Source organism: Dipteris shenzhenensis, chromosome 6 (assembly GCF_047967505.1).
Source record: "Dipteris shenzhenensis isolate YYH24624 ecotype China chromosome 6, Dip_SZ_1.0, whole genome shotgun sequence".
Taxonomy (NCBI): Eukaryota; Viridiplantae; Streptophyta; class Polypodiopsida; order Gleicheniales; family Dipteridaceae; genus Dipteris; species Dipteris shenzhenensis.
Window position 1 is genome coordinate 379,074 of NC_141601.1, and position 22,043 is coordinate 401,116.

At 49.3% G+C, this 22,043-nt stretch overlaps 1 protein-coding gene across 1 annotated transcript in view; it reads left to right on the forward strand.

Annotated features, from left to right (window-relative positions):
- PDIL5-1 (PDI-like 5-1) overlaps window positions 1-22,043 on the forward strand; it is a 74,441-nt gene that overhangs the window by 20,361 nt on the left and 32,037 nt on the right. The gene's annotated exons all lie outside the window — the stretch shown is intronic.

A 22,043-nucleotide genomic window follows, 5' to 3' on the forward strand; every position in this document is an offset into this window, starting at 1 on the left:
AAACCGACCACCTGTGCACATTGGTTCAGAATTTTGAGGCTTTTTTGGAGGCTTTCCCGACCTACTTGAGGCTGCTGTTTGCATCTCCGAGCTGTTTTGGTGCTACTGCTGCACAACCGCCTCCACCAGAGTCATCTACGAGCAGCTTCTTGATCTCTAGGGCATCTAGAAAAGCTGTTTTTCAGAAGAATGTTCTGATATCATTTCGGAGCTGTTCCAGGGAACCGCTTTTCACTTTGGAGCTGTTCTGAGGCTTCCAGCATATCTACATCAGCCTTTTTTCACTGTGGTGACCTGCTGCAGCACTTCGGAGCTGTCCTGCTGAGCCGCCTTGCTTATGTTGGACCTGCTGCAGCACTTCAAGCAGTTACTACGACCACAAGAGCTCCATTTCTGGTTCAGTTCTGCATTTCGGAGCATATTCTTGCTGTGTTTTGATTAGGGTTTGTATTTGGAGCACCTACAGCCACCTATATCTGCCCACTTGCACACGTGGAGTCTACTATTGCATTTTGGGAGTTCTAGACCAGCTGCCATACGTGCTCGTTCATCTAGTGCTGCGAATTTGTTACCTCAGTTTGCTGCTATGGAGCCTCGTCCTCGTGGTGAAAACCCATCAATACAACTCCCAGCTTGGGATGAGAAGAATGACAAGGCACTGGGGCTTATTGATTTGAGGCTGGCTAACAATCTACTTCATCATCTTGACCTCCATAGTTCAGCCAGGGAGAGATTGGACAAGCTTGAGCATATTTTCGCCACATCTGCTAGACCTGAGGAGCAAGTTTTATCTGCTATATTACATGATCTATCCCTCTGTGAGGTGGTAGATGATCATTAGTGGTGCTATGTGTTTATGTTGAGTCAAATAAAGGTTCTTAGAAGGGGGGTGTTGGAGATATCATAGTCAAAGAGTGTGTTGGTGTGTAGTACTAGGTGATCTAGTACTAATCTATGTGTGTGAGTCATGTGTGAGTGCGATGTGTCATCATGGGACTTATCCCATATGCACTAGGTGCTCGTGTGTGAGTGAGTAGCCTATATAAGGCTTGTACTTCACTTATCTTGTCATACTTGATGAATGAATGAAAGCCATCTTCATGTCTTCATTTGAGCATCATTTCCTCACACCCTAACCTTCTCTCTCTCTCTCTCTTCACCATGTTTCTAACAATTGATTGTGTGTCAGTGTTTCTCACACTTGGCATATCCATAGGTACTACACAAATTTTCTGAACCTATATAAAAGAAACACGGGATGGTGAACCTTTCTATTTCTAATTTCTTCATTCAAGTCTGCGTAGCTATTCTTTCAAAGTCATCCAGAACCTTGAGCCTTGCTCTCATCTTGTTGGAGGTGGAAGACATTATGGCTATGATGCGAGGGCAGCAAGTTACAGCATGGTCATCTTTTAACTTTGGTTTAGACAGGATGTTGTGATTTAATCCTGGTCCAGAGGCTCTGTGGTAGAGTTGCAAGCAGCTTGTCACTGGTTGTTAACGCCAATAAGCACATTGGCTCGTTTGTTTTTCATGCTTATGCAGAATATGCATGCTGGAGACATATAAATGTTTCAGGCATCAACTAAGGAATCTAAAAAAAATATCAACAGGAGCTGCAATATTGTATGAGATCAAAATTACATCAAATGAAGGAACCTTGAACACGAGTGAGGAAATTAAAAGAGAGCAAAAAGATAACAACCTAGAGACCAAAGACAACCTAAAGGCATAAGTGCAGCAAGAATTGGAGGGCTCAATGATTCAAGAAAGCCACACATAAAATGCTGATGCAGTCCTTAGCAGCCATGGTTAGATGCCAACACCAATGGCTCGATAGGCTAAAGAAGTCAAATTCCCAAAAGAGCCAAATTCTTCAATGTATGACAAATACAAAGATAAGAGCAAAGAATTTTAAGACCATAAGGACACAATCTCTAAACTAGAGTCGCAGATGTTGAGCCAAAATACAAAAGAGATGGAGGAATTAGCTAAAGAGATACTCATGCAAGCAATCACTGGCACGACCAAGAATTATTGCCATCTCTTATGAGTTGAGATCTTATGAAAGGCAAACCAGGATCCAACGACGAATGCTAGCTTTTCGATACGCTAGTGCGACCTACTGCCACGTATGCAACACCCTTCTGGGGATGCGATCTAGTACTTACAAGCAATCGGTGGTAGATTTGTGCATTTGCCCAAATTTTTGACATTATAGCCACATTTGCAGACATTGCAGTTAGATTTTGTGGGCAGCAAGCTCATTTGCAGTGATAGCCTTGAGGCTTGGGCAGTTGCATTTGTGCAGTCACATTTCTTCATTTGGAGATATTTGCAATGGCAATGCTTGGGATGATTTTAGTTGTGGATAAGCTCGATGGCATTAACTATCCTATGTGGTCATACATGGTGCGCCACTTGTTGGTTGCCAAAAATATTTGTGGGTATTTTTGCAAGAACGGATGTGAGACCTATGTCTCAGGCGCCTGTTGCCTCGGGTGGTGTACTGTTGCTACATCTGGATCATCTACCATTGTTGCTGCTTTTCCTTCTTACTCGATGGGATGCGGGAGATGCACAAGCCTATGCTTTGATTGCCTTGTCACAACAAAGGCTACATGAGATCAATTCGCTGTTCTTTGAATGAGGCCAGAGTTGCCTTTTTGCGCAGGCAGTTAGATAGTGCCAAGATGGAAGAAGGAAAGAGTATGGATGCATACTTGACCAAGAGAAAGGACTACAAAGAGCAACTCATTAATATTGATGAGATTGTGCCAAATCCTCAGGTTGTGTCCACCACATCAAGTGTCTTCACGATTCTTATCAGGGCTTCACTACGGCATTGAGATTAGTGACCATGGGTAACCCCAGCCACTATACCTTTGATCAACTTGTCCCGTTGCTTTTGCAGGAGGAACAGAGCCGTGCAAACTGAGTTGCCTCCATGAATGGGGATCAAGCCTTTGCCATGGACCATAAAGGCAAAGGCAAGGGGGCAAGAATTTCAACAAGCCTAAGACTTAATGCTGGTATCTCATCTCGTTCTAGTGAGGGTGATGGTGGCAAGAAGAAACAGAGATGCAATTATTGTAGGAAGCTCAGATAGAACATTTCAGAATGTTGAAAGCGCATCGTTTCAGAGAAGAAGAAGAAGCAACAAGGACTTGCAGTTTCAACTCTTCTTCTATGGGTGAGCACAGCCATCAGGCAGCAAATATTGCTCTTGATGATTGGGCAATTGTTGTCACATGCCATAACGATCCTTCCAAGCATGATGCAACTTTATTTGTAGCCGTTTTAATGTCCGATTGGTACTTTGATAGTGGTGCTTCCAAGCACATCACCTCATGCAAGAAACTATTTGTGTCCTTCTATGATGCATAGCATGTGCCAATAATGCATCTTATCTGGTGAGAGGCATTGGTCAAGTGGAAGTCACTTCAGCCTCAGGTGATGCAGTCACTCTTTTGGAAGTTTTATATGTTCGAAATATCAAGAAAATTTTGATTTCTATTTCAGTCGTCGTCACAAATGCATATAGAGTGATATTTGATGGTTATAGTTATGCTGCGTATGAATTCTGGCACGACACAGCATTCCACTTACTGGAACACTTACTAGAGGGCTGTATATTCTTGACTCTTATGAGAGAGGGGCTGTTATTAAGGCAAATGCAGCTTCTGATTCAGTTATTGTTGATAGTAGATACACACCTATGGCATGAGAGACTTGGGCATCTTGACTATGGTAGTTTGGTTAAGATGCATTCATATGACAAGGTGGCAGATCTTCAAAGAATGCATGCACTTTCAAAGCACATTTGTGAGGGATGCTTGTTGGGGAAGATGCACGGTGCATCCCGTAAGTTGCACGTGATGTATTTGGACCAATGCGGACAACATCTTTTGGAGGCTACTCTTTACTCTGCCACTTTTGTGGATGACTTCACCATGCACACTTGGGTTTACCATTGAAATCCAAGCCTGATGTCTTTCCTTTTTTTCAGCATTTTCTTGCCATGGCTGAAAATGAGAGCGGACACAAGCTTCTGATACTCCGCACTAGCAAGGGGGTGAATACATGTGAATTTTCTGTTTTTCTAGCAGCCTGGGGCATCATACATTAGTGCATAGTGCCATACACACTGCAGCGAAATGGAGTTGCAGAGCAGAAGAACCAGAATTTAATGGAAATGGCTAAAGGGTAAATGTCTGGTCATATGTGCCAACTATGGGCTGAATGAGCACCAACCAGGGCATTGAAGTCAATTACTCCCTATGAGGCATGAACCGGCCGTAACCCAGTGCACACACACCCTCTCAATCAAGGCACAAGCTAGAGGATAAGGAAGTAAAGTGTGTTTTTATTGGCTACAACCCACAAAGTAAAGGCTACCGATTGTACTAGCCTAGTGCTGGAAAAGTCATTAGATGTTGTTGTTGCCGAGCAAGCAGCTTTGCCTTGGTTGGACTGTCAAAAACAGCCTTCTGTTAATGCCTTTGAGATCCTTGACACACTGCTGCCCCTCTTCAAGTTTGGTACAGATTCATATCAGCCATTGGAGAGTTTCTTAGCCTCAGATTGATGCCCGATATGCCTCAGCATGATAGTTACTGAGGAAAGGGATGTCATTATACTTGATGTAGTTTTTGTGATTCAATCGTTTGGATGAGGAGATAGCTACCCGAAGATCAGAAAAAAGCACTTTGGACTGTCTTTTGTGCTTCGATTCACGTGCAGGATTCTAATACGCAGATTTGAGGCCCCAAGATGGTGGATTTTGGCAGAAAATGATGATGACCAAAGTGGTAGGAAATCAAAAGACGGTTAAAGTCTATACTATTGATTATTTCCAGATTCCACACTGTTTGGGAGATACGGGCCTTCGAACAGGGCTGATTTTGTAATGTTAAAGGAAGAAAAGAAAACTAGCTAAATCGCAACGTGATCTATTTTTCATGATTCAGTCGTTTGGATGAGGAGATAGTGACCCGAAGGTCAGGAAAAAGCACTTGGACTGTTTTTTGTCCTTCAACCCACATGCAGGATTCTAAAATGCAGATTTGAGGCCCAAGATGGTGGACTTTGGCAGATAGTGATGATGACCGAAGTGATAGGAAATCGAAAGACGGTTCAAAGTCATCCTATTGATTATTTCCAGATTCCACACCATTTGGGAGATACGGGCTTCCAAATAGGGCTGATTTTCCAGTGAAAAAAAAAGAACTTGCTAAATCGCAATGTGAGCTATTTTTGGAAGCAGGGGGGGTGATTTTGGGAAATAGCAGGCTCACACCTCAAAATGATAGATTTATGAAGGCTAGGATTAATGGTGAATGCACGGATTTTTGCCATAGCTCTTCGTGTGCGGATTTCGAGGCAGATTTTAGAGGAGAAATAGATGCTCGACTGAGATCAAGACCGAGGACCAGGAACATAATTTGAGATTGAGATTTCTTATGAGATTGAGATTGCGATTGCGATACCTACCTCCGACTATGATTGAGATTGAGGTTGTGATTGAGATTAAGATTGCGATAGAGATAGAGATACTAGAGGTAGGGCACGGGGGTGGTGGGGCGGTACATCCTTCTTCCTGTGGAAATATTTCCCAAGGATTTCCTTGAATAAATATATTCTTTCTTATTCTATTTCGAATTACTATGCTGTGAGAGAATCTCGACTTCTGTGACTCGGCGCTTCACATTGCTATTGCGTCTCACAGGCATTGGAAAGTGCATCAACTAGACATCAAGGCTGTCTTTCTTCATGGTGACTTGCTTGAGGAAGTCTATGTCAGCCAACCTCTTGGCTTTGAGGCTGAGGGATCTAAAAATAAGCTATGCTGGCTGCGGAAGACTTTATATGGATTGAAGTAGGCACCCCGGGCGTGGTATGCCAAAATTCATGCGCATTTGATATGCCTTGGTTTTCATAACAACCAAACTGAGACAACACTTTATGTCAAAACTGTGGAGTAGATTTGCTCATGCTTATACTTTATGGGGATGACATACTTTATCCTCAGGCCATATACGGAGCAAATTGCAGCTTCGAAGGCTGATTGCAGAAATCTTTTGCCATGACATATATTACTCCGTTGCATTAGTATCTTGGCATCTAGTTTTCTCATTTTGAGGGGGGCATTATGATGAGCTTGTCTAAGTATATTCGACAGCTCTTACATCACTTTCAGTTTGAGGATTGTGAGCCGGTTTTGACACCTTTGGAGTGTGGCTTCCGTTTTTCCTCAGAGGATTGCAGTGATCCATTTGATTCCACTCTTTATTAGTAGGTTGTTGGTTACCTGATGTATTTGTGCCATGCTCGGCCTGATCTGTAGTATTCTGTTTCCTAGGTTTATGCAAAGCCCACCACATAGCATTTGTAGGCAGTGAAACGTGTCTTCTGTTATTTGAAAGGCACACAACATGTGTGGCTTCTCTATGATGATAGGTCTTCACTGGTGATGCATGCTTTTACAAACAATGACTGGGCTGGTTGTGATGATATGAGGGTGTCGCACAGTGGCAATGTTTTATGCTTGGGACTTTATGCATATCTTGGTTCAGCAAGAAGCAGCCCACAATTGCTACTTCTAGTTGTGAGGCTGAGTACAGGGCAACCTTTATAGCTATAATGGAGTGTGTCTGGCTTTGTATTCTACGTACAGATCTTGAAGTCAGTCATACACCATCTACACCGACAGCTAGAGTGCTTTGGCTATTGTACACAATTTCGTGTTTCATGCGCGTACCAAGCACATGGAGATTCACTATCGTTATGTCAGGAGCGTCTGTCAACTGGAGACATTTAGTTTTCCTTGTTATGATGGAGGACAACTTGGCAAATCTCTTCACAAAGGCTCTACCGTGACCCAAGTTTGAAGCTTTTCGGCAAGCTTTATACCCGGTACCTTTTGTTACGTGATTCTGCTATCCATTTACTATCATAGGTTGCTATATCCATCATGGCTAAACATGTGCAACCATGATAGTTTCCAGCTATTCCTGTGATGTTTCCAAGATATTTTGGCCATATCATGGAGGGGGGTTTGATGCCACATTTTCTTGGTATGAGCCTTGTAGGCTAGATTAAGACAATTAGTGCAGTTAGTACTAGTCCTATCTAGGGTTAGTACACTTATGACATTTTCTCCTAAGTTAGTCCTATATGACTAACCTTGTACTCTCACTTTCTTATTCATTCTTGCAAGTACTTCCACTCTTCACTCACAAAAGCCAATGTCATGGGGATGTAAATTTCATGTGCATCTAAACCCGTGGATGTTTGGCTGCAAGGGATTGGCCTAGAGGAATTGTCTACTTCCTAGAATTCCCTACTGGCCACGGGTATTGGCCTAGAGGAAGCGTCAACTTCCTAGATGTCCCTAGTTCGATTTCTAGAGCACACACGATGCCCAAGTGCTGGGACAAGGCAAGGCTAAGAGGGGTCCAAAAGGTTGGGCCCAAGGAAAACCAATGTTCCATTGGTTGGAGAGGGTTAGGACTTTAATGTGAGGGCAAACCAATGTTCCATTGGATGGAGAGGTTTAGGACTTTAATGTGGGGGCAAACCAATGTTCCATTGGTTGGAGAGGGTTAGGACTTTAATTGGGGGGCAAACCAATGTTCCATTGGTTTGGAAGGGCTAGAGCTTTAGTGAGGAGCCACGTGGCAATTCCTCATGCAAGCCTATCCACCCTTTTCTCATCCCAAGCCTTTGGTATGGGATTTTTGGGCTGCTTCTTTCACTTTTCAGGTTTCCCAAGGTTATCCACTCCTTTTTCTTGGCGGATTTCCACGCGTTTGGATGCCCTCTTCCCTCTCCTTGCTCCTTCACGCATCCAAGTGGGTACATCATGTTTTCTTGATTGAACCACCCATTCTGAAGCTGTTGGGCTGTTTTGCACCTCCAGAGATCCTGTTGCAGATCTTTTAGCCTTTTTCTCCTGTTTCTAGCTTCTACACTCGTGAGCCTTGCTCTTCGTTCTCCTTTCAGCTCTTAGAATCTTTATCCTCGCTTCCTCTCTCTTTTCCCCTTGATTGGAAGCCATTTCTACACCCTTGGGGGCCTGGAGAGAGAATAGGTGCAAGGCAGAGCTTGCCCCTTTGCCATGGACAGTGGGTATGGATATTTTGACTTCCTTTTGGAGTTCATTTGTCCTTTTTGAAGTTTATTATTGCTCTTTGTTGTTAGAGGCCCCCTCTTGGCCATTCAGGCTGTGAATGGACACCCAGTTACAGAGGGTGTAAGCAGATTGGAGCCAAAGGGGCAGTGTGTGAAATTCATCCTGTATTGAGGTCATTTGCTCAGTGTGAGAACTATATTGATGCATTGCCACTCTTGTTTGGACACAATTGTGAGGAAGTGCCTTAGCCTTGCTTGGCAGTTGGGTGTTAGTGGGTGCATTCGAATTGGATGCATTTTGAAGCCAAGTGTTGGCTTGTGCAGTGGACTGCTAGTGTAGCAGAGTGCAAGGGTGAGCCCTTGGTGTAAGAACACTATTTTCCACTGCCAAAGGAATTAAATAAATGCTGAAAGGGGCGCCAGGGTATTTGGGGCCAGTGTGGTGTCCCATGTTTGATTTTATTGAGCAGGGGCACTCTAGCCTCCATCCAGTTTCTTTTTCTCAGTTTATTTCTAAGTGTTTTTCAGTGGCAATTAATTAATGGAAGTGATTGGGAATGATGCAATTGTGAGATTTGGGGGAGAGAGAGAGCAAGAGGGTGAGTTGAGAGTTGAAAGCTTGAAAGCTTAGTTGCAATGAAGAGTGTGAGAGTACAACTGAAAGAGTGAGAGATAAGGTTTTGTCCTAGTGACAAAACCTTAGTAGTCACTAACCATAGTTAGTGAACTAACTGCGGCTAGGGGAAAAAACCTCTTAAAGAGGGAAAAGTGTCCCTAACTAGCTTATTAAATTACATTGGTCACTGCTGAATTATATCTATAATTCTAACACCCCTTGCAGTGCCAATGTTATGTACAAGGCTGATCAATCACCAAACGGATATAAGTTCAGGGCATTGCGAAATGCCTCAAACTTTTCGCGTGGTAGTGCTTTGGTGAAAATATCTGCAACGTTGTCATGTGTGGACACAAAGATCATACTGATCTCTCCTACATGCAATTTCTCTCTGACGTAGTGATAGTGAACCTCATTGTGCTTCGTGCGAGCATGAAACACTGGATTCTTTGCCACTGCAATGGCACTCTGACTATCAGTGAGAATTGGAGAAGGACCCTCCAAAGACAGATGAAGATCAGCAAATAGAGGTCGCAGCCAGACACATTCAACTGTTGCTGTGAAAGCTGCCCTGTACTTAGCTTCACATGATGAGGTAGCCACTGTAGATTGTTTCTTGCTCAGCCAGGAAATGCAAGATTCACCCAAAAAGAAACAATTGCCACTAGTGGACTGCCTAGTGTCATAATCACCAGCCCAATTTGAATCACTGTAGGCATGCATCTGCAAGTCACCCCCCCTGGGAAATAACAAGCCAAAAGACTTCGTGCCCTGCAAATAACGGAAGATGCGCTTAACTGCCTGCCAATGCATAGTTTTTGGGCTGTGCATATACCTGCTCACCTGAGATACTGCAAACTGAATATCAGGTCTAGTGTTGCAAAGATATATGAGGCATCCAACAGCCTGACTGTAAAGTGTGGCATCAACTTATTCTCCTGCATCATGCATTGTGAGTTTCAGCCCCAGCTCCATGGGAGTGGCTATGGGCTTACAATCATGCATGTTAAATCTGTCCAAGAGTTTCTGCACATACTTGGACTGAGACATAACAGTGCCACGTCTCTCTTGAGAGAACTGGATCCCCAAATAAAAGTGAAGCAGGTGCAAATCCGACATGTCAAAGTTGGTCTGCAAATCAGCTTTGAAATCTGCAATATTATCTTCATTGGACCCTATGAGCAGTAAGGCATCGAGATAAAGAAGGACGACTAAAATTTCCCCCCCATCCATCTTGATGTAGAGGGTGCTCTCAGTAGGACTATTGTGCAGCCCCTTGCTGGTCAAAAAGGCATGAATCTTGGCATACCATGCACGAGGGCCCTGTTTCAGCCCATACAAAGCTTTGTTTAGCTTGCATACCTGAAGTGCATTTGCTGTAATTTCAAAGCCTGGAGGTTGTTTGACATAAACCTCTTCCAACAAGTCTCCATTTAAGAAGGCTGTTTTTATGTCCAACTGATGAACATTCCACTCAAAATGTGCAGCCATTGCAATAACAGATCGGATGGTGGTCATCCGGGATGTAGGAGCAAAAGTCTCCTCATAATCTATGCCCTTTTTCTAAGCATAGCCTTTAGCAACCAGCCTTGCCTTGTATCTGTCAATGGAGCCATTTGGCTTCCGTTTCACCTTGAAAACCCATCGTGTGCCAATGGCATGTTTACCTGGTGACAAGTCTACAACATCCCAAGTCTGATTTTTCTTAATGGACTGCAACTCATCGTGCATGGCATTCATCCAATGCACATTGTCCTTTGCTTCTTCGAATGTTGCAGGCTCCTCCTCATCGAGAAGAGTACCTGCATATGTTGATTCCACTGAATTAGCACCTTCCATGTGCCTTGCTGCACTGCGAGTCCTGCCAGGTAATGGAGCATCAATCTTACTCTCCGTGAGAGTCTGTAACAGCCAGTTTGGGACTGTTTTTGCTGCATGTATGTGTGGAGGTGGCAAGACATCTTGTGGCTGAAATGGAGCATCGGGAGGTGGCTGTAATTTCTGATTTGCATCAGAGGTCCACATGGACTCTCAAGCCCTAACTATTATCTAACCGCATGAGGAGGAAGCCCGATTAACCTAACAATACCCCCCGCAATATCAGCAGGGGAACCCAAGGCAATGGGTAGCAACCCCTCAAAAACATCCTCTGAAGAAGAAGGCATATGAAATTCAGCCTGAGTGTGAGCTGAATTTTCTGCAAATATCACATCTCTACTGACAATGATCTTGCATGTAGCAAGATTGTAGAGACGGTACCCCTTGCTTTTTGCACTGTACCCAACAAATATGCACTTAATTGCCTTATCTGACAACTTATGCCGAAATTCAACTGGCACATGAGCATATGCAAGGCATCTAAAGACTCGGAAATGATCCATTGAAGGCTTTCTCCCATTCCAGACATCATAGGGAGTTTTTGTTTTCAAAGCCTTAGTGGGAGCCCGATTTAAGATGTAGTTGGCACACATTAGACCTTCAAGCCAGAATTTGTGAGGCATGTGTTTGCTTTTTAGCATACATCTGTCCATCTCCATAAGAGTTCTATTTTTCCTCTCAGCTTTGCCATTTTGCTGAGGGGTCAGCCTCACTGTGAGCTGATGCACAATACCCTTGCCTTTCAGAAAAGCATCAAAATTTGCAGACAAGTATTCCCCACCTCTATCTGTGCGCAATGTCTGTATCTTGAGTCCAGTTTCATTTTCAACCATGGCTGAAAAGTGTTTAAACACCGTGAACACTTCTGATTTGCGCTTCAGCCCAAAGACCCAAGTGAAATTGGAGTAATCATCAATAAAAGTAACAAAGTAGATATGACCACCCAATGATGGAGTCCTCATGGGACCACAGACATCACTGTGTATAAGCTGTAATTTGCGGACAGCTTTAACTGAACCATCCTTTTTGAAGGGGAATCTATGCATCTTGCCTAAAATGCACCCTTCACAGGCATGTGGAGGAGGTATCCCAAGAGGTGGCAATGCATCAACCATAGAGTGCTTCTGAAGTGTCATCAAGCTGTTGTAATGCATGTGGCCATATCGGGCATGCCATAATTCTGCATTCTGCATGGCAGCAGTAGGAGTAGAAACTGCAAGAGCATGGGCTGCTCTTTTCTCAAAAAGATCAAGCTGGAAAAGCCCACGCAGCAAAGTACCAGATAATCTCAAGGCATAATCATTTTCCCTATCTCGGACAGCACATTTGTCATCCTCAAAGATGACCTGAAATCCAGCCCTGTTAAGAGTGGACACTGAAATGAGAGTTTTGGTGATACCAGGCACATACAAGACATCTGAAAGTCTGAAAACTGAGCCATCAATGGCGGTAAGCTCAACTTCTCCTGTTCCACGTATTGAATATGACGAGTTGTTGGCACAAGTGACTTCCTTACCAACGGGAGGTGGATGCAAGGAAGTAAAGAGACACTTCCTAGAAGTGATATGCTTGGAGGCACCGCTGTCAAAATACCAAGTATTCAGTGTTTCATTGACACTGAAAGCTGGTGCATCCGTAGAGGGGTCATAACTGCAAGTCAAAAAGGCATATGTATCATCATTACAAGTGGCTGTACTATGCCGAGCATCTGGAGCAGCCAGCCTAGAGGCATAATCCTGTCCAACAAAGTTGGCTGCAGCATCCCCACTGTCAGATGCATGAGGAGCTGAATCTGAAACAGCCATACCGGAGCTGTTTTTCTTCTCTTTTGCAAGCCTTTTCTTGCATTCTGCAATGTGATGACCTGGCTTTTTGCAGTAATGACAAAAACCCTTCTTCTTGGGCTTACTTGCATTATTTTTAGCCTTTTGTGAAGGCTGTCCTGAGCCACTGGAAGGCTGATTTACTGATGTCTTTGCCTGTCCCTTTGTTTTTGACTTGAACTTAGAGAGCATAGCTTGTTCACCTGCACGTGAAGCCAAGTTTTTCCTGGTTTGCTCTTCCTGAAGCAGAAGTCCTATCAACTCATGAAAAGTGAGAGGATTTGCACCCCCCCTCAATGATAAGTTCAGCGAAGTATGAAAGCTGAGATAAGACTCAGGAAGAGAATTCAGAGTGGTGGTAATCATCTGTGAATCAGGAATAATCTCATCTATGTTCAATAATTGCTCTCTGAGATCTTGTAGCTTTTTGAGGTGGACTGACATGGAGTCACCCTCTTCCATATGTGTATTACTTAACTCTCTTTTCAAAAAAGATACCCTTGCATCATTCCGGTCTGGATACATACTTTCTAAGATATCCCACGCTGCCTTCGAGGTCTTACACGACCGGATATGCGGAATGATAAATCTTTTCACTGAAAGAGAGATGCATGGCAAAGCTAAGGCATCCCGTGAATCCCATCTCTTCTGCTCTGGAGTAGTGGCTATAGCTGCACCAACAACTTGTTCTGCAGCTGCACCTTGTGCACGATCTCTTTCGAGCGGATCTACTCCAGCTCCACACCTGGCGGACATGGTTTCTTCGTGAAGCTCGACTTCTACCGCCGACACTGCCTTCAGATCTCACAGGAGGGCTTCATCACACCTCCGGGTTACACACAACTTCATCTACCACATGCGCTCCGGATCTCCCTCGGTTAGTTTAGGGTTTCGTCACACCGATTACGGATCGAGAGCGGATGCGCAGAGGGTATCCCATGAGAGGGGCGTCTTTGCCCACTTTGTGACTTGCAGGAGATCGAGTCGGAGGAGCACTTTGCTTTCAGATGTCCTATCTATTATGCCATTCGAGGCCGGTACCACTGTCTCTTCCGCGATGGATTCGGCCCCCTCCCACACATGCTGCAGTTCCCGGATTAGCGATGCCTAGCCGCTTTCTTACATGAGATGACTCGCCTTCGAGATACCTCTCTCCAAGCACGGCGACACGCGCAGCACACACAGCGTGAGGACACCCAGTGGTCCGTCACTGACTTCTTCTAGTCACAGGATACCTCTCCTCAGTCTAGCCGACGACGCGGACGTGAGCGAGAGCCAGAGCCACGACAGCTGCGCCAGCGGACAGACTCATACATCCGGGTCCATGACATCTCGTCTCTGCTCTTTGCCGGCCCCACCGGGGTTACCGTTGCCCTCATCCACAGGGCCACCCGCCGCCCCCGACGACCGAGCTCGACTAGGCCGCGTGACGTCAGAGGCCAATCATCTATCGCAGGGTTTTTTCCGGCCTCCCATTTGACGGCCCCTCTATGATTGGTCTCTGATGATCACCACCTGCACATATATATTGTATCTCCCCCCTCTGCCCCATTTTTGGTGCCCCCCCCTTCTTTTTTGTATCATCTGGAGGTTGACACATATTTTTTGTATCAGGACTAGACACACCGTCCTTCATAACCTCTTTTTTGTAGAAACGGCTGGCTGGCCTGTTTTGAGACCGCCACCGTTATGCTCATTTTATCAGTTATCTTTAGTCTCATAGACCTTCACGGTCTCCCGAAGACTTTAATAAACTTTCTTTCTTTCTTCTTTCTTCCACCTCCTTGCTGGGGAGGGGTATTAGGTGCCATACCTGCTGGTCGGATCTCACCCCCATTCACATAATCCCATAAATTGCGAGAAATAAGAATATTGCATACCATAAAACTCCAGAGGGAGTAGTTGGTACCATCCAACTTGTCTTCCTGTGAAAGACCACCGAACTGGAAATCATTCTGATTTTGCTGGGCAATATCTCAGAAAGAGATTTTAGCAGATACAAGACTGAATTCCTTTATTGGGAATGAAATGCACAACTCCTTAAAAACACAGCCAAGCACTGGCTGTAAATGCAACTCAGATTTCTGCACTTGCATTGTTAGAAATCTGTCCAAGCATCAAAAAAACTCTCCAGAATTTGCCAAAAGTGCTGCAAAACACTTCAAGAAATGCAGTATGAACTGAAATCTCCAAAATTGCTCTCCCAACACAAAAGCCCCAAAATAGGCCCGAAATTGCAACCAGAAAGGGGCAAATTGATCAAAAGCCCCAAATGTTGTAAGAATTGCGCTCTGTCTGCAAAAGCCCCAAATTCCACTGCGAAATTGCACTGTAATCACAAAATCCCCAAATTTCTTCAAGAAATTGTACTGCAAAATTGAAAGCCCCAAATTTCGAGCTTGAAATTATTTGCAAAGTCCCAAATTTTGTCTGCAAGATTGCAAGCAGAACCAAAAACCCCAAATTTCTGAAGCAGGTTCTGCAACTTGATTGCAATGTCTGCAACAAACAAGATGCCCTAAATGTACTCCCAAAAACTAAGCCAAACAATGGTTGTCTGCAAAATGTGCCTGCCAAAGATCACTTGCAAGGAAGAGCTTGTGCGCAAGTACAACCTGTGCGGCCATGTACGATTGATGTACGGAATGTGACGCAGATTCGGGATGTACGGCGAAGTACGTATGGCGAACTGTTTGCAGGTACGATTGGTACATATGGTGATGATGCAGGTAAGGCTGCAGGTGCGAGCAGGTACAGCACGTACGACAGGTACGCGCTGGCACAACAGGTACAGTACGGGCAAGCAGATCTGCGGAGCAGGTACGTACGGTGTTGTACGGCGACAAGCTGTACAGCTGTACGGTCGCGTAGTACGACGAGATTGCAAGTACGGCTCTGTTGCAATCGTGTTGTACGGAATGCGCAGGTACGGTAGGTACGGCAGAGTACGAGCAGGTACAGACGAGTGGCGCAAGTGTGGTGCGGGACTGTACGTAAAGAGTTCGTACAGATTGTACGGACGACGATGGAGATGAAGCAAAAGCTTGTGGGCTGGTGATGGAGGCGAATATGCAGCAAAAGGTGAAGGGAGCACGGAGCACGGAACTCTTGAACCTGCTCTGATACCAAATGTGAGATTTGGGGGAGAGAGAGAGCAAGAGAGTGAGCTGAGAGAAAATTTCCCTAAGCTCCTGCGAGCCTCCCCTCCCCTCCCGCAACCTCTACCTCCCCCTAGCTCCTCCCCGCCTCGACCACCCCCACCCCCCTGCCTCTCCACCCTCACCCCCCCCTCACCCTCCGCCTCACCTCCGCCCCACCCCCCTGCCTCTCCACCCTCACCCCCCCCTCACCCTCCGCCTCACCTCCGCCGTTGCCGCCTGCGCCCCCTCGCCCTCCGCTCTCACCCCCTCGCCCCCTCCGCTCTCACCCCTCGCCTTTCCGCCTCACCCCTCGCCTCTCCGCTCCCTCACCCCCTCGCCCCTCCGCGTCACCCCGCTGCGCCCTCACCCGCCTTCCCCCGCCCACTCCTGTCGCCTCTCTGCCATCCCCCCTCGCCCCTCCGTCTCACTCCGCCCCCCCCTCGCTACGCCTCACCCCCCCCTCGCCTCTCCGCCTCACCCCCTCCCCCCCTCGCTTCACCCGCCCCCGCCTCCCCACTCCGCTCCCCCTTCGCTTCACCCCCCGCCCCCTTGCTACACCGCCCCTCGCCCCTCCCGCCCTTCCGCTCCGCCCCGCCCCTTCCGCCCCGCCCTTCCACCCCGCCCCCTCCCGCCCTCCCGCCCCGCCCCGCTCCGCCCCTCCCCCCCTCCCGCCTCCTCACCTCACCCACCCCCCACCCTCACCCCCCACCCCGCGCCACCTCCGCCTCCCGGCCTCCCGCCCCCGTTTCCACCGCCCTCCGCCCTCCATCCTTCCCGCTCCCCACCTCCGCTCTCGACTGCGCCTCCGCTTCCCCCGCCCGACTCACGTCGCCCTGGTTCGCCTCACCCGTCTTCTTCACACCCAGGCTCCACCCTCCCGCATCTATCCCCTCCCCTTTTTTGGGTGGCAGCCTCTTCTTCATCGGAAGCCTCGCAGTTTGTCTTGGCGGTATGGCGGCTCCCTGCCCGGAACCGGAGGCCCAGTCGGACCCTCCCTCTCCAGATGCCTACCGCGTCATCCTGACAGAGCAACAATCGTCTCCGGTTCAGGAGGTTGCCAATGACTTTGCCCTTACCTCTGTTTATGGCAGAGTCATTGGACATTCCCCCTCCAGATCAGCCATCAGGGACTGGCTCCAGTCCACTCTCATGCTAGAGGACGGCCATATTGAGGAGGTGGTCCTTATGGGAAGGGGCATCTTCTGGCTCAAACTCTCCAATGCGAAAGCTGCGAGCAACCTGATTGTTGGTTCCCCCACGTCGGTGGATGGAAAGATTATTATGATAGTCCCGTGGTACCGTGGATTCAGCGCAGCGGATTTCGATGCTCGGTTCCGTATACCTCGCCATCCAGTGACGCTAGTTTTTCCGTTCTTGCTACTGAGCTGCGGCCGATTGTCAGGGACCTGGGCTCCCACTTTGGCTGGGTTATGCACGACACTTTCGCCAACGCGGTGACTACGGCAGGAGCTCCCCGAGTCCGTGTGGCTGTGGCGGACCCTGCGACTCTCCCTGCAGTGATTGAGATCGTGACAGATGTCGGCAGCATCACCCAGAGCATGGTAGTCACCGGACAGCCAGGCCAGTGCCTAACGTGTCACGGCTTTGGGCACTTGGCGGCTGTTTGTCCACGATTCGCCAGCTCTTCTCGGCCTCCCCCTCCGCCCCCTCCCCCCCCCTCCGAGCAGCCACGTCAGGAGGAGCAAAGGCAGCCGGAGTCTGGTCCAGAGTTAGCTGGCGGTTGGACGGAAAAGAGGAAAGAACAAGAAGATTTCTAATAAAGGCAAGGAGGCAGAGGTTACCCAACCTGCAGCAGCACCTCAGAGACCTGACAGGCAGCCGCCCCAGGGTCCTGGGAGAGCTTCTTCTTCGACGGTAGCCCGCCCTCCACAGCCTCAGGTCCCCCTCTCTTCCGCTCCCCAGTCCCTTTTCACTCAGTCCCAGCCCCTTCCCCAGGCGCACCCCCCTTTTCCCGACCCGCAGCTTCAACCCCTGCCTCTTCCTCCTCAGTCTCCTCCTCCTCCTTCTCAGCCCCAGTTCCAGGTGCATCCCCATCCCCCCCCCGCCTCTCTCAGCTCTCCTGCAGAGTTAGCTGTACCGATGGTTCCTCAGCCGAGGGCATCCCCCGCTCCCCCTCCTCCACCTCCCTCGCTAGTCGCCTTCGTGGAGTCTGAGTCGCCTACCCCCCAGCCTCCTCCTCCTTCTCCTCCACTGGAAGGACACCCTGAGTCTACACCACTACTAGAGCAGGCTTCCCTGTCCGCTAGCCCCTCAGTGGCAGACTTTGGTGGGCCTCAGCTTCAGGAGAGAGAGCTTCCTCGCGACTTTTACAGATCTGGCCCCTGGGACTACTTGGATGTGGCCGACCTCGGGACCTTCCCTGCTTGTCTCGACATCAGTATCTTTCTGCTCCGCAAAGGGGTGGATGGGAAGATAGCCGCCTTGGCCCCGAGGGATGGCCCTAGCTTTGCTTTCACGTTCCTCAGCGACGGCACCGAGACTTGGACAGACGACTCGGTCTGGGAGGCTCTCAGAGAGCAGACGCACGCTCAGGTTTGCTCCTGGATAGGCCCGTCCGGTGGGCAGCTTCTCGAGACTCAGTGGTCCGAGGGTGACGTGCGCCTGCGGTGGCGTTGCGCCGCCAAACGCTTCAGACTGATTGTGATCCTCAGGCCCCCTCTGTCATGGCCCCTCCCCCAGAATGTCAGAGCCTGGACCCCTCAGAAACTCCGAGCCTTCTACGGGATGACTACTTCAGAGATCTCGAGCTGGCTCGAGAAAGCATTTGCTCATGGCACCAAAGGCCTCTCGCCTTTGCTGAAGGTGTTGAAGAACGGGCAGGACGACCCCGCCTCCCCCTCCAAACCTTCTCATAAGCGTCAGCGCCTCCACTCCGAAATGTCAGCTTCTTCATCGACATCGGCCGCGAGCAGATAGTTGTTCGCAGCCTCCCAGTCCTCACCATGAGCCTACACCTTGTATCCTGGAATGTGAACGGGTTTCATTCTTCTGGCACCTGTGGTCCTAGGAAGCTCATTTTGAGACAGGAACTTCAGCCAGCAGTGATTGGTCGTTTGGATGTACTTCTGCTCCAGGAGCACAAGCTTTCTGCGGCTCACTCCTGTAGCTGCGGGAAGATTCTCCCTGGACGTTCTCACACTTATTGGGAGCCCTCGATCGGCGCACAGGGGAGGAGTGGAGGTGTCTGTACTTCCGTGTGCGAGCAGTTAGCCCAAGGAGTTTTTGGTGATGGCACGTTGATCCCAGGCCGTGCCCTTTGGGTAGGCCTGGAACTGGAGGGTTCCAGAATAGGAATCCTCAACATTTATGCTCCCACAGACCTCCGTTGTAGAGCCACCTTCTAGAGGACACTCACAGGGATTCTCCCAGACATGGATTCCTGGATTGTTGGAGGTGACTTCAACAATTTGGAGACCTTGGAGGACCAGCAGGGCAGAGGACCAGAGTTTACAGGTATGTCTCAGGCAGAGCAGTCCGCTTGGGACTCATTTATCTTCACGACAGGAGGTAGGGACAGCTGGAGAGACCCGTCCTTCCGTCGTTGGCACGGGAGCTTGGACTTCTCGTGGGGCTTCCGTAGGGAAGGAGGCAGACTCCTGGAGAGGCTGGATAGATTTTATGTCAGTGATTGGGCCATCAGCAGAGGCGGTCAGGCGGGTATAGTTCCAGGGACGACACTTTCCGACCATGCGCCTGTGCTCTTATCATTAGACTCGGCAGTTCAGGCCCTTTCCCCCCGTTCATGCCGGATTCCCGACTCCATTTTCTCGAGGGAGGACGTGCGCAGCAGTATCGGCAGTCTATGGGACAGAGATTGGGGCGAGTGCGTGGATCTGGTTGATTCGGTGGCGCAGGCTTTGCAGGAGTCCAGCCAGATTTGCCAGCTCGCAGCCCTACAGGTTCGACAGGAGTGGTGGGGCAGAGAGAGAGCTCTTCGGAGGGACCTCGCTTCCATTCAGCGACTCCAGCAGGCAGCCCCGGGCTCGGAGGAGCTTCGGATCCAGGCCCTTTTAGCCAGAGCCCTTCTTGAGGAGACCCTCCAGCGCCGTTCAGAGTTTTCCTATCACGCCTCTCTCTCTTTCTGGGCTCGGAAGGGCGACCGGATGTGCAGGGAGTTCTTCACGACGCATGGCCAGAGAGCAGCAGGTGATCAGCTTCGGAGTCTTAGGACAGCGGAGGGGCACATCGTTACTGATCCGGGTGAGGTCTTGGGGTTGGCTATCGACTTCTACAGGACTCTTTTCCAGCAGGAGCCGCTTGCCCCTCGCACTCGACGCTCCCGTGAGGAGGTGTGGAGGCACATTTCATCCCTGGTCCAGCCCAGCATGCAGGCGACGTTGGCACCGTTCACTACGGACGAGATGTTGGAGGCCTTGATGGCCATCGACGGGCAGAAATGCCCGGGCGAGGATGGACTATCCCGAGCATTCTTCACCTCCTTCTGGGATCAGATCCATCAGCCCCTCCTAGCAGCTCTTCAGAGGATTTTCAGCAGCGGATACATGCCAGAGAGCCTCTCCTCGGGACTGATTTGCCTCATCCCGAAGGGAGGAGATCGACAGGAGATCCGTCAGTGGCGCCTGATCACCCTCCTTACCACTGCCTACAAAATCCTTGCCAAGATGATCAGCGCCAGAGTTCGGCCTCTACTTCCAGACCTCATTCATGACACTCAGACAGGCTTTGTCCAGGATCGCAGTATCCTGGATAATGTCTTCACCTTCTCAGAGGCGGCGGAGTGGGCTCAGCACAGTGAGTCACACCTAGCCATCCTACTTCTCGACTTTGAGAAGGCCTACGATCGAGTGGACTGGTCCTTTCTGGAGGGGACTCTGGAGTGACTAGGTTTCCCAACAGGATGGATTCAGGGTATTTCAGCGTTATACAGGACAGCTTCTAGCAGGGTCATCATTGGCGGCAGGATGGGTGAGCGTTTTCGTTTGGAGAGATCAGTGCGTCAGGGCTGCCCCCTTGCTTCTTACCTGTTTCTCTTCTTCGCCGAGGCTATGACATACTACCTTCGGGCGAGGTCTATGGGAATCAGGGGTGTTCGCCTTCCACTCCGGGAGGACACGGAGCTCCTGGACTCGGAGTACGTGGATGACACAGCACTGTATGTCCAGGATGATGAGATGATGTTGGAGAGGGTGAGGATGGCCCTAGAGGTCTTCTGTTCGGCAGCCGGTGCGAAAATCAACTGGAACAAATCAGTTGGTTTTCTCACAGACCCTGGGGCGTACTCTCAGTGGGGGAGGTTTTTGGGTTTCAGGTGGATCCCGAGGGGACAAACAGCTAGATATCTCGGTTTTCAGGTTGGCCTGGATATCACGCCAGCTCAGCAGTTTCTCCCGGTGCTAGATTCCATTCGATGGAAGCTGGCTTTCTGGAGCACTGCTAAGCTCTCCCTTGCAGGTTGTGCCCTGGTAGTCAACCAGGTCCTCCTAGCCACGGCTTGGTATGTGGCTTCCTGTTGGTGTTTCTCGAGATCCAGCGTGGCACAGCTTAGGAGGTTGGTTCGGAACTTCCTATGGTCCGGGGAGGATGGCCTCAGAGATACCAGAGCCAGGGTTGCTTGGCAGACAGTCATTCTTCCGTAGGCTGAGGGTGGCCTAGGGGTCATCGATCCAGAGCTTCAGAGTCAGGCCCTGTTGGGCAAGCTAGTTATCCGCGGTTTGACCCCGGGGGGGCAAACGTGGAAGATGTTACTTCAACAGGGGGTCGGTTCTTGTGTCCCGCGCCGAGGTGGAGAGTGGCTACCGTCCCTCAGGTGGATCTTCACTTCCGTCCCGCTCACTCAGCCCCGCTCCCCACTCGTTCGTAGCCTCCTCATGGTTTGGAGGCGGCTCCGCCTCAGTCTCATACAATCCCCTCCTAGCTATCAGGAGGAGATCGTTCGCCAGTCGCTTATCTGGAACGATCAGGTCAGAGATGCCGAGGGCCTTCAGCTGGGGGAGAGATCACACATCAGGTGGGACGGCTGGATGCGGGGGCCAGCCCGGTCCCTTCGAGTTTGGAGGGACACGTACAGACATTTGGAGACGGCTGATCTTGCAGACGCAGTTGGAGGTGCCCGTGGAGCCCAGGCGAGACGTACGGAGATAGACGGCGCGATTCCAGCTGACTGGTTGGTTCCACCCGAGCTTCAGATCCTCATGCCTGGTGATGACCGTTGGCTGGGACAGTTCACCCCCCGTGGCATCCCACTGGTGGTCGCAGGGCGGATGGACGACTCCTCTGTTTCCTTCTTCGCGGTTATGGGGGATGGCCGACTCAGGAGAGAGGATGTGCTCATCGACCCCCTACTCCCATGGCAGAGGGTTCGGGTCGTAGGCCTCGTGGGGAAGGTTTGGCGGACCGATCCTAGCATAGAGCAGGATCAGCTGCAGCTTTGGCGACTCTGGCTCTGGAAGGGGCGGGCCTTGTCAGAGCTTG